This window comes from Acomys minous (assembly GCF_964271855.1).
Source record: "Acomys minous genome assembly, chromosome: 7".
Classification (NCBI taxonomy): domain Eukaryota; kingdom Metazoa; phylum Chordata; class Mammalia; order Rodentia; family Muridae; genus Acomys; species Acomys minous.
This window is the reverse complement of record NC_140488.1, coordinates 103,077,426-103,093,049: the sequence shown is the minus strand read 5'-3', so window position 1 is coordinate 103,093,049 and position 15,624 is coordinate 103,077,426. Positions and strand designations below refer to the sequence as shown.

Genomic DNA, 15,624 nt, shown 5'->3' with positions numbered 1-15,624 from the left:
CAAAACAAACAAACAAAAAAAGAAAATAAGTAAGGAAAGAAAGAGTAAGTTACCTATACACTGATTTGTAAACATTTCTGAGATATATTATTTATAAAAGGTACAGAACAGTATAAAGACAATATGAACTGAACTTTTTGTTTGACATCCTTAGCTATCAGAGAAATGCAAATTAAAACTACTTTATGATTTCATATTACCCCAATCAAAATGGCAAAGATTAATAAGAAGACAACAAATGCTTGTGAGAGTATACGCAATGGAATTCTCATACACTGTTGGTGGGTGTGCAAACTGGTACATCCATTATGGACATTAGTGTGGCAGTTCCTTTAAAAATTAGAAATAGGCTGGACGTAGTGGCGCATGCCTTTAATCCCAGCACTTGGGAGGCAGAGGCAGGTAGATCTCTGTGAGTTCGAGGCCAACTTGGTCTACAAAGTGAGTCCAGGACAGCTAAGGCTACACAGAGAAACCCTGTCTCGAAAACAACAACAACAACAACAAAAAATTAGAAATAGATCAACCACAATATGACCTCACTATACCACTATTGGGCATATATACAAAGAATTCTATTTCCTACTACAGAGAGACATGCTCATCCCTGGTCATTGCTGCTCTAATTACAATAGCTAGGGCATAGAAACAGCTTAAATTTCTACCGCCTCATGAATGGAAAAGAAAATGAGTAGCCTATACAACATGGACTTTGTATTCTTTATTCAGCTATAAAGAAAAAATAAGTTATGAATTTGCAGGTAAACCAATGGAACTGTAGAATATTATACTGAGTGAGGTAACCCAGACCCAGAAAGACAAAGATCATGATTTGATCAACAAATACAAAATAAAACACTGAGATTAATTTGGAGTACCTCTAGAACCTAGGCACTCACTCCTTATGGGTCACTCAGCATTGTTTTTTATACAATCCAGGTGCCTAAGGTTGACACTGCCCACAGTAGACTGGGCCTTCCCAGATCAACCATTAATCAAGAAAACGCCCTCATAGACTTGCCTACAGGCCTATCTGATTGAGGCGTCTTCTCAGCTGAGTCTCTTCTATCCAGATGGATATAGTTTATGTCAAGTTGACAAAAAAAAAAAAAAAAAAACCCTAACCAGCATAGCCACTCACCAGAACTTGGTGGTAAAACTCTATTGCTGAAGACACTACAAATTTTGGACATAGGATAGGAAGACATCAAGTTGGTTCTGACTAAGATGTTTCCTACATAATGGCTAGCTTTCATAGTATTGAAAGGTGTTCTGCAGGCTGCTGGGGGTGGGGAAGGGGTCCTCAATAGTCCTATTCAGCTGTGAACCCTGTGAGCAACAGTAATGGCTGGCATGTCAAAGTATGCTCGCGAGTACAGTGGTGGCACAAATGTTATGAGGGTAGCCAGCAACACTCTGATTGGATTTAAGGCCTACTCCACAGAAGGAAATGCATGCCCGGTACTATAATTCTGGCTCCATATCCATAACTGGGGCCGTAAGTCATAAGCCAAGGGATGGACCTACTATTATGCTGCTAAAATGGATATAGTGTCAAACTGACCTCTAAACTCACATCTCTATATTCATAGATTAGTGTGGCTCTCAAACCGCACAGAGAAGGGCAGAGGGGGCACACACTTGTGATCCCAGTATTTGGGAGGCAGAGGTAGGCGGATGACTGTGAGTTCGAGGCCAACCTGGTCTACAAAGCAATTCTAAGACATCCAGGACTACACAGAGAAACCCTGTCTGGAAAACCAAAACCAATCAACCTTCACTTCATATTACAGCTGCAAACCTAGGCTGTGTGGTTCTGCCCATCCTAGTGAAAATTAAGTTCCACGACCTACTCCATTGGTTAATTTGCTAGTTTCTCATGGAACCTAGGGAAACATTTACCTTGTGGGTGTGTGTGTGTGTGTGTGTGTGTGTGTGTGTGTGTGTGTGTGTGTGTGTGTGTGTGTGTGTGTGTGTGTGCAGTGAAGGCAGCTAACACAGTAAACATCTGGGTAGTTTTCAGCAACAAATTGGATGTCTGTATCACTCCACTTCCCTCCAAGGCTCAGACACCATTGCCGAAGAGGAAGCAGGAAGTAGAAAGGTTCTAAGAGTCAGGGGTCAGGAAGGACTGAAGTAAAACAGTGTCATGTAGACAAGTCAGGACCATTATGCTCATAAACTCCCAGCAGCTGTGGCTGCCTGCCTCAGGCCTCTACAAGATAAGCCACTCAGCATTCCTGCATGTAGTGAGGAGAAGCTCGTGAGCCCCATCCTAAACTGAGGAGTTATTGACAGTTGGTGGCTTCTAGGAGAGGAAGAGACAGGGTTTTTTTTTTGAGGCAGTTTTCTTAAAGGATGTGTGTGACCTATGGTAAGTCAACCACTCCAGTGGATTGCGCCCCTCCCCCAGGAGTATGTGGGCAGCACAAACTGGATTCAGTGAGTTATTTTTTAAAAGGAGGTGGTGATGTTGAGAGGAGATGGGGAGTAGGGGATGGATCTAGGAGTTAAGGGGACAAGTGCAGGTAAATACGATCAAAATACATTGTATGCATATATGAACTCAAAAAAAGTATTAAAATATTTTATTTAGCCAGGTGTGGTGGCGCACACCTTTAATGCCAGCACTAGGGAGGCAGAGGCAGGTGGATCTCTGTGAGTCTGAGGCCAACCTGGTCTACAAAGCAAGTCCAGGACAGCCAGGGCTACACAGAGAAAAAACCCTGTCTCAAAAAACCAAGAAATAAAATAAAATAAAATATTTTATTCTTCCTGGGCATGGTGGCACACACCTTTAGTCCCAGCATTTAGGAGGCAGAGGCAGGAAGATCTCTGTGAGTTCAAGGCCAGCCTGATTTAGGACAGCCAAGGCTATACAGAGAAACCCTGTTTTGAAAAACTAAGACACAAAAACAAAACAAAAAAACCATTTTTATTCTTAGAAGAGCTGCCATAGCTTTGCAGGAACAAATGATCAATTAAAATGAAAATGATCCCCAATTAAGCACTCCTTGTATGAAGGAAAGAGGGCCACGCGCTGTGTTTTTCTAACAGACCATTCAGTCAGGTCTTCAAAGTTGCTATCATTGAGCTTTGTAGTGAAGGCCAACATTTGATCAGATCTGACTAAGATGGCTTTGAAATAGCTTCAGAAACCAGAACTTCTTACCACCGTCTCTGTTCCAACAAGAATCTCTTCACTGGATGGTTCCACTAGACACCAAGGAGGTTGTGCTCTTCCATTGTGTTCTCCCTCACTGCCAATTTTCAGTATAGGGGTAAGAAGAATAATTCTAAATGTAAACCAAACCATGGTACGTCTCAAACTGAGAATAAAAACCTTCTGAAAAAAGGACAGGATAACTTTTGTGAAAGAAATGGGGACTATCTAGTCATACTTGTTTGCAAGTGTATGAAGAAATCCTGGTTAGCTATACATTAATCCAATGAGGGTGGCTGAAGAAGACAATTCATACTCTTTGAGCTGGTTTATAAACCCTTCTAGAATGGTGCTTTGAACACAGTCTGCCTATCACTCTGTATTAGTTCTTTTTCTGTTGCTGTGATAAAATGCCATAACCAAGGCAACTTATAGAAGGCAGAGTTTATTTAGGCTTACAGTTCCAGAGGGATAAGAGTCTGTCATGGTGTGGGAGCATGGCAGAAAGCAGTGGGCTGGAGCAGGATACTGAGGGATCACATCTTAAATCACAAGTCTGAAGCAGAGAAAGGGAACTTGAAGTGGCACTTGGCTTTGAAACCTCAAAACCTACCCCTAGTGTCATACCTCGCCTAACAAGGCCACACCACCTAAACCTACTGAACAGTGCCACCACCTGGGGATGAAGTTTCCAAACATCAGAGCCTATGAGGGACATTCTCACTTAACTCACCACATTGCCTTTAATCCAGTGGTTCTCAACCTGTATGTCATGACCCCTTTGAGGGTTCAGTGACCCTTTCTCAGGGGTCACATGTCAGATATTTACATCACTATTCACAACAGTAGCAAAATGGCGGTTATGAAGTAGCAACAAAAATAATTTTATGGGGCTGGAGAGATGGTTAAGAGCACTGTTCTTCCAAAGGTCCTAAGTCCAGTTCCCAGCAAGCACAAGGTGGCTCACAACCATCTATAATGAGATCTGGTGTCCCCTTCTGGCATGCAGGTGTACATGCAGGCAGAGCACTGTATACATAATAAATAAATAAATCTTTTAAAATAATAATTTTATGGTTGGTTGTCACTACAACATAAGAAACTATTAAAGTGTTGCAGCATTAGGAAGACTGAGAACTATTGCTGAAGTTCATCACAACTTTAACCCCTGAACTCATGAAGCAGTAGCAAGCTGATTTCTCTGAGTTCAAAGCCAATCTGGTCTATATAATGAGTTCTAGGCCAGCCAGGGCTTCATAAGTGAGATCCCATTTCAAACAAACAAACAAGCAAACAACATTAATTTGAGGGCTAGGGAGATGGTTCATCTGATGACACAGTGCTTGCCATGAGACCATGAGAACATGAGGACCCGAGTTCAATCCCCAGCACCACATAAAGAGTCAGGTGCAATGGTGCATCCCCATAATCCCAGCACTGGGTAAGTAGAGGCAGGAGGATCCCTGGGGCTTGCTGATGATTTATTCTAGCAAACTGCAGGTTGAATAAGGGGTTTTGTTTAAAATAAATAAGATGGATGCCAGGCACGGTGGCACATGCCTTTAATCCCAGCACTCGGGAGGCAAAGGCAGGCGGATTGCTGTGTAACCTTAGGGGTCCTGGACTCACTTTGTAGACCAGGCTGGCCTCAAACACAGGGAGAGCCACCTGCCTCTGCCTCCTGAGTGCTGAGATTAAAGGCATGCGCCACCACCACCCAGCTCTTTTTTAAAATTTTAAAAACTTATTTTTAATTTATATATTCACTTTACATCCTGATCATAGCCCCCTCCCTCCTCTCCTCCCAGACCCTCTCACCCACCCTCTTCCTTGCTTCCCTACTCCTCAGAGGTATCTGGTTTTTTGCTTGCCTTAACTTTTATGTCAGCTTCTACTCATGTTTACATATACACGTGCCAGCCATTTAAGAAATAATATGCCAGGATTGTAATATAGGGTTCACTAGACCTAGACTTGACTTAGTCTTTCTCCTTCATTTCCAAGGCTAAAGACAGCTACCGGCCAGTAACCACAACGAAACCACCAGCCCTCAGAGGACAACAGATAGTGCCAAGCTATGCATAGTCCCCTTTTATTAGCCTCTCTCTCCCCTTCACTGTTCCTGTAGTTCAACCTCTCAGTGCAGTTGCTGCAGTTGAGAAGTTGATGGGGAGCAGCACTCCCACTTCCCCATTCTTTGTCCACTGAATAAATCCTTTCCCAGCAGTCCTCAGCACCCATGCGGTGCCACGCTTAGGTCACTCTGTTAACTGCCTGTCTATTTGTCTGAGTTGTCCATTAGTACGGGCTTCTTCCAGACTAGGATTATAATTTTTTTTTCCATCTCTGCCTTCCTTCTCAGGAGCACAGGCACTTCATAAAAGAAGTTCTGAGAATGTTTGCTGAATTTTCTTATGCTGTGGGGTTTGCTGGCATTCATCATGAAAATTATCGTTCTCTCCTTTAAAGCCCTGACAACTGTGAACTACCCAAAGTAACTCAGTTTTGTCTTAGCTTTAGCTAACTCACCCAACGGGCTCCCTCAAACCCAGCCCACCCTCACCCCCACCCCCAGCTAACCACATCCTGCTGAGCAGATCGGTCTCATTATGCAGTTTTGTTCTACGCCCATTGTCCTACAATATAAAACAAATTGTTTGAATCAACTGAACCAAAACTTCTGAAAACACCTCCCCCAGGCCCCATCCCCCATCCTCCCCCCCCTCCCCCCCGCCCATGGTAGCCTGCCTCTGGTATGATGTAATTGAGGTTTTTAGGTTATAAATCCTACCGTGCCTCCCTTGGAATCAATAGTCCTTTCTGGTGTGAGCTTGCTTTCTACCTCTGGCAAATAAATAACTCTTAATGTGGCCTGCATTGAGTGGCATTCTTCCCCGGGTCTCGCGTGGGTACAACAGCTGAACACTACCGGCTAAGACTGGTGTGAACAGCTCTAAGGAAACCGGATTATCACCTTCATTTTAGCTCATTTCTATCAATAGACCGTAGGCTGAAGATCTCAATACCTTATTTATATCACATTATCAAGGCAGTCTTGAAGGATTAAGATCTTATTAATGTTAACAAGCCAGCCTTTAAGTACTGCCCCCTCAGCTAATTCACTACCTAACAAATTGCTCTGCTTAGTCAATGGTTTGCAACTCTGACTATACATTCAACTCAGTGGGAAAGCTTTTAAGCAGCCTCTTACTTACGCCTCCCTACAGAGCAGTCATATTAGAATCTCTCGGGTGGGTGTCAGGCATCAGTAGTTTTGAAACTCCCCAGGCGATCCCAATGAGGGCCAGAGTTGAGAATGAGAATCACTACTAGATTTTAAAGCACTCTCGGCTGGCTCTGCCCACTTCCTTCCCCCTCCCTCTGTCCACCCTCACCTCCAAGCTCCCTTCCGCTCCTTCCCACTTGCTTGCCTTCTGGTTCCTCAGCCCTTTTGTCTGATAATAGAGGGAATCAACAAGCCTGGGGCTGGGCCATCTTGTGACCTTGGGGCAGGGTCATACCATTCTCAGGTTCTTGGTTTCTTCTTCAACCCAGTCATAACACTTCTGATCGCAGGAAATAAAGAAACTTGACGTCCCTCAGAACCGTGCAAATGTAAGAAAGATTATCTACAGCCCTGAGTACCAACATATACTATGTTGAGGGATAAAAAGCCACCTGCAGAAGGTGCCACAAAGAGTTAACACGGGTTTAAAGTTTCAATTCAGGCAAACAAGACTGTATTGTGACTAAAGCTGCTAGAAAACGTTTTTGATATATTCATATTAAAATCAAAGGATAAAATTTCTACATGGATAGTAAGCTCCACATTCAAGATGAAAGTAACTGTGGACAGTAGGGGGACATGTTGTACCAAGGAAATGGAACAAATATATCTTTAATGCTTTGTTTCAAAAAGATTGGTTTGTTTGTGTTTATGTATGTGTTTCTTCTGATTTTTCTTAGTGTTTTGCTGTTGTTGCTTAGTGCTTTGTTTTGTTTTATTCTGGTTCTCTTTTTTACCTGTTTTTCTCTGTGCTGGTTAGTTTTATGTCAACTTGACACAAGCTGGAATTATCTGAAAGGAGGTAACCTTAATTGAGAAAATGCCTCCATAAGATTAGGCTACAGGCGAGTCCACTTTCTTAATTAGTCATTGACGAGGGGAGGGCTCAGCTCATTGTGGGTGGCACCCTTGGGCTCGTGGTCCTGGGTTCAATAAGAAAGCAGGATGAGGGGCTGGAGCGATGACTTAGTGGTTAAGAGCACCACCTGCTCTTCCAGAGGTCCTGAGTTCAATTCCCAGAAACCACATGGTGGCTCACAGCCATCTATAAAGGGATCTGATGCCCTCTTCTGCAGACAAAGCACTCATATACAAAAAATAAATAAATCTTTAAAAAAGAAAAAGAAACTCGGGAGGCAGAGGCAGGTGGATCACTGTGAGTTAGAGGTCAGCCTGGTCTACAAAGTGGGTCTAGGACAGCCAAGGCTACACAGAGAAACCCTGTCTCGAAAAAACAAAAAAAAAAAAAAAGGGGGGGGGGGAGAGAAAATAAAAATAAAAAAAGCAGGACGAGCAAGCTGGGATGAGCAAGCCAGTAAACAGCATTCCTTCATGGCCCTTGCATCAGTTCCTGCCTTCAGGTTCCAGCACTGTTTGAATTCCTGATCTGACTTCCATTGTTGATGACCTGTGATGTAGAAGTGTAAGTCTAATAAACCCTTTCCTCACCAAGAAGAGACTTGATACCCTATGAGCATATACAAAGGGAGGAGGTCCCCCTCAGTCACAGTCATAGGGGAGGGGAGTAAGGGGAAAATGGGATGGAGGGAGGAATGGGAGGATACAAGGGATGGGATAACAATTGAGATGTAATATGAATAAATTAATAAAATATATTAAAAAAATAAAAAAACCTCTTTCCTCCACAACTTGCTTTTTGGTCATGGTGTTTCATTGCACCAATAGAAACCCTAAGACATTTTCTAAAGGAGAGAAAACGAGAGCATGGAGTTGAATAGGTGGGAAGGTGAGGAAGATCTGGGAGGAGATGAGAGAGAGAAAACCATGATCAGACTATATTGTATGAAAAAAATTATCTTCTATACAAAGAAAACAATGACAACCTGCTCTGTCCATATCAGACACAGAACTAACAGGAGAAGCCCACATGACCACTATACAGTTAAAAAAAGAAAAAGAAAAAGAAAAAGAAAAAAGAAATCATCGTAGGTGGTACAGAGACTCCAGCACCCCCTGACAGACTGGGAACTGACAGAGAGCTTATAGACTGGCTGAAATTACAAGGAGTGGTTGCAAATACAACAGAAAAGGTAAAATTTCTAAATCAAAGTATTCCTATGATGTTATTGAAAAGCTGCTTATCCATACACTGAATCTTTGTTTCAGATTGTTGAAGAGGATTATACACTTTCTGATAGTCTCAATGATATCACTGAGGAAGACATAAGGTGCCTCAGACTTTACGGTAAAAGCTTCCAAACAGTTTGAATAATAAAGTTTTTTTTCCATGTCAATACTTAAAAGAAAAAAAAAGACAAAATGCTGGTAGCTTCCCCCAACCTTTGAAATTATCTTTCCCATGTCTTAGCAAGCACAGCTCATTTCCCCAGGTTCAAGGTGCGGAGGCGTGGAACTGCCATATTGATGAGACTTCATCAGACCTACAAAAATGTTCATTAATGAGAATTACATAGATAGACCACAGGATAGATTTGTAGACCAACAGAACAAAATCAAAGAGCCAAACATGAGTTCAGGTAAGTACAGCCATCTAATATTTGATGAAGATGCCAAAACTGGAGGAAATACAGCATCTTCAACAAACAGTCCTGGGAAAACTGGTTGTCCACATGTGGAAGAATGAAATTAGAGCCTATGTATCACACAAAAACCAATTCCAAAAGGCATCAAAGATGTAAATGTGAAACCTGGAACACTGAAACAGCTAGAAGAAAATATAGGTAGTACCCTACATGATATAGATATAGGAAAGAACTTTCTGATTAAGAACCCGTTGGCCTTGGAATTAGGGCCAACAACTGACAAACTGAAACTCAAAAAACTAAAAAGTTTCTACACAGCTAAAGAAACCAAAGAAATCAGTCAAATGAAGAGGAAGCCCACAGAATGGGAAAGAATATTTGCCAGTTATACATATGAGAGAGGAGTAACATCTAGACTATATAATGAACTCAAAAAAAAAAAAAAAAGGCAAACACAAAACAAAGCAAAAACCAAACGAACCATTCAAAAGTGAACTTGGGATCTGAACAGAGACTTCTCAAAAGATGAAATGAAAATGGCTGAGAAATATTTCAAAAAATGTTCCTGGTGCCTAGCAATTAGGGAAATGCAAATCAAAACAACTTTCTTCTTAGCCCTGTCAGAACAGCAACAATCGATGGAACAACCAACAACAAATGTTGAAAAGGATGTATGGAAAAGGAAACTTTCATTAGCTGTTGGTGGGAGTGCAAACTGGTCCAGCCACTATGGAAATTATTGTGGAGATTCCTCAAAACAACAACAACAACAACAACCAAAATAAGCAAACCTAGAAATAGATCTACCATATGGTCCAGCTATACCACATCCTGTCCTTCAGATAGTTGGCTCATGTTTGTTCACTGCCACTCTAGTCACAATAATCAAGACATGGAAACAACCTAAATGTCCTGCAACCGATGAATAGATAACGAAAATGTGGTGCATATATATTATGGAACACTATTCCGCTGAAAGAAAAAGGAAATCATGAATTTTGCAGGCAAATGGATAAAACTAGAAAAGATCATATTGAATGAGATAACTCAGACCCAGAAAGACAAACATCACATGGTCCCTCTCATCTGAGGTTCCCAGCTCCAAGTCTTTGATGTGCATACATAGCCTAGAGTAATTGATGAAACCAGGAAAGTAAGGGGTCATGCAGGGAATGCAATAGAAAGAAAATAATAACAGGGTATGAGTGATTTGAAGTAGGAAGTGGGAAAAATGGGGGAAGGACTTTAATTAGGGAGAGGAGATAAAGTTAAATACAGAAGAAGGAAGTAAAGTAAAACAAGTTATAAGGCATCATATTATTATATATATCTATAATTACTTATGATACATATACATCTGTGTATACACATAGTTTTAATAAGTTTTTTCCCATCTGGTCTGACAATGCTCCCCACAAGAGCCATAGACTACCCAACAAAAACCCCAACAACAAGCCGGGCATGGTGGAACACGCCTTTAATCCCAGCACTCTGGAGGCAGAGGCAGGTAGATTGCTGTGAGTTCAAAGCCAGCCTGGTCTACAAAGTGAGTCTAGGACAGCCAAGGCTACAAAGAAGAGACCCTGTCTTGAAAAACAAAAAACCCAGCAACTGTCACGAGAAGCTCTCTTTCAAGTTGTTGGTCAGTGTTGTCCAAAAGGCTCCTAAAACATTATAGTCCATTGTTGTAGCATGGCATGCTAACCTAAGGGTAGAACAGCGGAACATACACCTTGGCAGTAACCAGTAGCTCACTAGCTGGACCTAAGGCTCACTCAACAAGAGGGTACTGGAATCCTAGCCAACTATTCAGGGCTACTAAAATCATGCGTCTTGGAGGTGTAGCTGTTAGGATTTGGCCCCAGTCTTCCTACCTGTGATGTCACTGCCTACCTGCCACTGGGCATGGCCCTGCCCAGCATATAAAAGGACAGGCCCACCTCATCCCTCCCTCTTACCTCTCTCTCTCTTTCTTGTTTCTCTTCTTCTGTCTCTGTCTCTCTCTCTCTGCGGTAACCCTCCCCCATTTCTTTCTCTTCTCATGCTCATACAAGAAACCTCATATAATATGTTGCCTGGCATCTTATTTTTAAAAATTTTAAAGTATCTATAACTACAATTTTATTAAACAAGCATAATTCCTAACTACATTCTAAATATTTATCCTGACACCTGCAGAACAGTTGCAGTTCTCACCCCTCATCAAAGAATCGTCTCTTTGCAACAGACGGGAACCACTGTAGAAAACCACAATTGATCACAATGCAGAAAACAAAACACTGTGTGTTTCCTGGTCCCAACTGATATGTCTATAACACAACTCCTGTAGCGAAGACTTGGGGATCATTGTGGAAGAGGGGACAGAAAGACTGTAATAAGAGCTGGAGTACAAGCTGTGAGCTTGCTTCCTAGAAATCCCAAAGAGCTTATATTCATGATGTCTCATCAACATGGCAGCCTAAACTGACCTGAGCAACAGTGACACCAGCGCCTATGCTAACATGGAATGGGGAAAGCTTTTAGGACCTCACGCCTAGACAATGAACTGTGGGTATTTGGTAAATGTTGAAAGTGGGAGAAATGCTCTTCCCTGGGGAGCCCCTCAGTAAGATAGTTAATAACAAGTGGTTCCAGGCTTGGCTCATGGTGAGGACTCCTGCATTCATTTTCTGTGCTGGGAGACTGCTTGCCAGAGCCTACAGGGGACACCGCCACTGCAAAGCAAACTTGCTAGGCATGGTGGCGCACGTCTTTAATCCCAGCACCCAAGAGGCAGAGGCAGGCAGATCACTATGAGTTCAAGGCCAGCCTGGTCTACAAAGCAAGTCCAGGACAGCAAAGGTGAACACAGAGAAACCTTGGCTTTAAAAAAAAAAGAAAGAAAGAAAGAAAAGAAAGAAAGAAAAGAAAAGAAAACTTGAAGCCAGCTGTCTACTCCTCAAATGTAATCTCTAACTTAAAACAAAAAAGTACATTGTTTTTTTCTGGACATGGTTCCATAGGAGTGTTGTTGGCTCTATGTAGAGGAGTAGGCACATAAACAACAGTGTAAGGAAAGGCCTGGCGCCTCACGCCTCCTCACCTTGAACCTGGAGAAATGAGTTGTGCTTGCTAAGACATAGGAAAGATAATTTCAAAGGTTGGGGGACGCTACCAGCATTTTGTCTTTTTTAAAAAGTATTCACATGAAAAAACTTTCTATTATTCAAACTGTTTGGAGGCTCTTACTGTAAGTCTGAGGCACCTTATGTCTTCCTTAGTGATATTGAGAATACAGAAAATGTATTATCCTCTTCAACAATCTGAAACAAAGATTTGGTGTATGAATAAGAAGCGTTTCGACAATATCATAGGAATACTTTGACTTAGGAATTTACCCTTTCTGTTGTATTTGCATCCATTCCTTGTAGTTGCAGCCAGTCTATAAGCTCTCTGTCAGTTCCCAGTCCACCAGGGGGTGCTGGAGTCTCTGTGCCACCTATGATGATTCCAACTTTGTTTTACTGTATAGTAATGTATAGCTATAAAATGCTTTAAAAGCAACAGAGTGGCTGTAATGATATATTCATACATTATAAATGTGATGTGAAAAGGAAATGAATTAAACTTGTTTGATTTAAAAAGAGAACACTGGGTGGCACATGCCTTTAATCTGAGCACTTGGGAGACAGAGGCAGGTGGATCTCTGTGAGTTCAAGGCCAGCCTGGTCTACAGAGAGAGTTCCAGGCCAGCCAGGACTACACAGACAGAGAAAACCTGTCCCAAAAAACCAAAAGAAAGAACAGGGGCTGGAGAGATGGCTCAGAGGTTAAGAGCACTGTCTGTTCTTCCAGAGGACCTGAATTTAATTCCCAGCAACCACATGGTGGCTCACAACCATCTATAATGAAATCTGGTGCCCTTCTCTGGTGGACAAGCACATATGCAGGCAGAACATTGTATACATAATAAATAAATCTTAAAAAAGGAAAAGAAACAACAACAACAAAACAAAACCAAAAAACCAACCAAACAAATACAAAACTGGTCCGCTATATAATCATATACATATGGGTAACATTATATAGACCAAACAGCTTGTATTTATGTATTTATATAATTGTGTTTATGTAATAACTAAAAGAAAAAGAGGCTATGAGTCTCAGAGAAAAGAGGTGCCTGTAAAGAGTTGGGAGAGAAGGGATGGGGAATTATGTAATTTTATTACATTTTTAAAATAAAAAATGTACTTTTAAAGATGTAAATATGGTCTAGAGAAATGGCTCAGTGGTTAAGAGTACTTGTGGCTCCTACAGAGGACCTGGGTGCAGCACCCACATTGGGTGGCTCACAACTGTGGGTAACTATAGTTCCAGAGGATCTGGTGCCATTTTTTTTTTTTTTTAGTCTCTGTGGGCAATATACGAGTGTGATGCACACAGACAAGTAGGCAGATAAATACACAAATAAATAACATATATAACATGCCAAGTATGCCCACGCATACCTTTAATCCCAGCACTCAGGAGGCAGAGGCAATCAGGCCTCTGTGAGTCTGAAGCCAGTCTGGGTTAATATAGTGTGTAACAGGCTAGCTGGGGCTTTGAAGTAAAACCCTGTCTCAAAACAAAACAAAACAAAACAAAACAAAACCTACATGAATATATAAGCTTATTTTAATACAGCTGGGGGCGTGTGTCAAACCTTACAATGCTAAGTGCTCTAATTCTGAGTTCCACCTCTCAGCTCTACAACACTAATAGTCTTAAAGGAAAGTAATGGGCGCTCTTCCCATCTTGGCCAGCTCTCTCTCAAATGTTCTGGTAACTGTGGAGAGAGGCGCCTCTTCTCTTCAAGGAGGCCATTCGAGTCCACTTGTGCTTGTGGACAGAAAAGTGCAGGCTCCGGGGCCAGGCTGCCCAAGTGTGAAGCCTCAATTTGTTTCTATCAGTGTGACCTTCAAATGCTCAGTTGCTGTTTCAAGATACAGGTAAGGGCGACACTGTTACCCTCAGCAACCCAAGGAGTTCTAGAAGCTCCTAGAATCAGGCCAAGCCAGGATATGTGGCTTCAATTCTGAAACTATTCCAGGACTAGCCAGTTTATGAGGTGGAGTTGGAGATTTTTAATATATATATATTTCTTACCATATATATTTACGTACACACACGTTTTTCAAGACAAGGTTTCTCTGTGTAGCTTTAGCTGTCCTGGACTCACTTTGTAGACTGGGCTAGCCTCAAATTCACAGAGATCCGCCTGCCTCTGCCTCCCAAGTGCTGGGATTAAAGGCGTGTGCTACCATGCCAGGCCTCTCTCAGTACCCTGTAATCTCTGCTCTCACTGTACTTCTTTGGGCCAGCCTGGTCTACAAAGTGAGTCCAGGACAGCCAGGTCTGTTATACAGAGAAACCCTGTCTCAAACCCCCCCAAAACCCAACCCAAACCAAACCAAAACAAAAACGGGGTACTGAGAGCAGATAGGGTGGGAGCACTCCCCTTAGCTACACAAGAAATGGTCTGATGGGTAAAATGCCCAGAAGTCAAAAGAATTAGAGTTGTCCACAGCTAGAAATGGTGATCTTCTTGCTGGTCTTGTCATTCCTGGACCCAAAAGCATTCCATGGCTCATGCCTTCTTTCACCTTCCCCAAAGACCACATTCTTGCCACCCAGCCACTCAGTCTTGGTAGTGCAGCTAAAAAACAACAACAAAACACTAGGAACCATTGTGTTTGGTCCAGCATTTGCCATGGACAAAATGTCAGGGCCTGTATGCTTCAGGATGAAGTTCTCATTCTCAAATTTCTCCCCTGTACATGGACCTACCATCAGTACCGTTATGGCGTGTGAAGTCATCAGTCTGGCACATGAATCCTGGGATAATTCCATGAAAGGAGGAACCCTTATACCCAGTTCTTTTCCCTCCAGTGCTCAAAGCATGAAAGTTTTCTGCTGTCTTTGGAACTTTGTCTGCAAACAGCTCGAAGGAGATGTGGCCCAAGGGCTCGCCATAGGCTGCAATGTCAAAGAACACGGTGGGGTTGACCATGGCTGCAGCAGGCGGCAACAGGGGACAGCAAAGGCTACTAATGATATTTTAAATAGGCTATGTATGATGATTAGGAGAAAGAGAGGTGCTCGGTAGAAAGTAAAACATACCCAAATGTGGGTGCAGGTTCCTCAAGGAAGAATGTAGCCTATCACTTTACTATTGTACAAATGTATTATATATAGTATACTATTGTAAAAGTATATAAACATATATAAACATATATGTGTGTATGTATATATGATTTTGGTGGCTTTTTTTTGAAACAGAGTTTTCCTATGTAGCCTTACCTATCCTGGACTCGCTTTGTAGACCAGGCTGGCCTCAAACTCACAGAGATCTGCCTGCCTCTGCCTCCCTAGTTCTGGGATTACAGGCATGCGGCACTACCACCTGGCTTTTGGTGGTGTTTTGCAGTTACTTTCTTATCATTAAGTGGTCCCTGAGGGGTACCTAATAAGATCACAGTCCACAGGTAAAATTCTAGCCACATAGACACATGAAGGTAGGAGATGTTTATTGTGAATGGTTGTCTTTGAAAATCTCAGACAAAAGAATGCTGGCCTACCTAAAGTCACATACATTCAGGCCTTAAGCCTGGATTACTGCTATTTTAATATAATCTACCTATGAAAGGAAT

General features: G+C 42.2%; 1 long non-coding RNA gene and 1 pseudogene across 3 annotated transcripts in view; both read right to left on the bottom strand.

Annotated features, from left to right (window-relative positions):
- LOC311602236 overlaps positions 1–15,624 on the bottom strand; it is a 57,008-nt gene that overhangs the window by 23,423 nt on the left and 17,961 nt on the right. The window lies entirely within an intron of this gene.
- On the bottom strand, positions 14,486–14,984 carry LOC311602235 (peptidyl-prolyl cis-trans isomerase A-like; annotated as a pseudogene). Its single transcript has one exon. The product of its transcript is annotated as a peptidyl-prolyl cis-trans isomerase A-like (transcript).